Raw genomic sequence first — 1,500 nt, forward strand, 5'->3', positions numbered from 1 at the left:
GTAATTTGCATCCCTTTGGGATGCTGGCCTACGATTTTCCAGAGCACAGAGAACTTTGGGAACTGCCCAGCCAGATGTGGGGCCGTGCTCAGCACCCCTTGTCTCGGGAGGTGCTGTGGAGCAGGACATTGAGTGAGCAAAGGGCTGTACAGGAGCCACAGGCGATGGCCTGGGCTGTCCCGGGAGCTGCTCGGGGCTGAGCTGGTGCTCACCACAGCTCTGCTCCCCCAGGAGCGGAGGCAAAGCGGTGTCCAAGGCGTCTGCTTCATGTGCACAGCGTTTGGGGACAGCACGACAGCCGTGGCCAGGCTTCACGGGAAAATAATCACTCCTAATCTGCTTAGGAAACTTCATCCCTTGGGAAAACACAGCCTACCTGCCTGTGGGCCTGGGGGAGACACTGCTGGATGGCAGGTTTAGAAGAAATAAATTAAATTTGTATTAGGGGCTGAAAGCCTTTCTCTGCTGTGACAGACTTTCAAAAGAGGAATAGACCCTGAGGAGGAGAAAGCCACAACAGAGGAATGGGTCCCACACGTGCCCCATTACTGATCCCAGGAACAAAGCTCCAGCAATATCAACTCTCATTGGGTTCTAATTTTTGGGTTATTTCTTCTCAAAAGACCAATTTCTCCAGTAATAAACCACTTTGAGTTGCTGCTCCGCTCTGACTTACCCACAGAAACCCCCAGATCCCCACTGGACAAACCCAAGCTGGGTCTGTGAGTTGAGACTCACTGAATTCCCACTTTACCCAAACCAAAGCAAAACAGGGAAGCCAGGGCCCCTTTTCTAACTCAAAACCAGCTGCTTCTGTTTGTGGAAATTGCGTTGCCTTGCACACTCAGGGCAGTCACTGCAGCATGTCCAGCCTCAGTGCTGGGAGAAGAATTCCTCCCTGGAATTCAGCAGGGCTGCCCAAGGCTCTTGGCACGGGGCACAAAGTGGGAACATTCCCCTGGCCCTGCACACTCTGCTCCTCACAGGCGGCTCCTGTGTCTGTGGGAGGTTTCTGGGCTGCTGCTCTGGGAAGGGATTTGAGGTCAGGCTGACTTGGAGCTTCCCCAAAGGCACCGACTCCCTCCCTTTGTTTCAGTTCAGGTCCGGGGCAGGCGCCCAGCACTGCTCCAAACCCAGGAGGAGCGAAGCAGAGCCAGGAACTCGCCCACCCCTTCCCATCAGCAGGCAGGAGGCAGTCCCGGCCCCGGGAGAGGCAGGTGAATTCTGCACACCCAGAACCCGGCCAGACCTGCTGTCCCGAAACCCCAGCACAAACCACAGCTGCCCAAAACCTTTTCCAGGGGAAGTGGTCAGTGCTGGGAACCCAGGGGGTGTTCCCAGGACCCGAGCAACCTAAAACATCCCTTTTCTCCCAGCCACGAGCAGCAACCCAGAGGGTGATGGGCAGGAAAGGTCACTCCATCACAAGCTCCACATGCTCAGGGATCCTTGGCACATCTCTGCTTCCTTTCCAGCCCATCCCACAGAGCCATCTCCACG

This window comes from Prinia subflava, chromosome 22, assembly GCF_021018805.1.
Source record: "Prinia subflava isolate CZ2003 ecotype Zambia chromosome 22, Cam_Psub_1.2, whole genome shotgun sequence".
Classification (NCBI taxonomy): domain Eukaryota; kingdom Metazoa; phylum Chordata; class Aves; order Passeriformes; family Cisticolidae; genus Prinia; species Prinia subflava.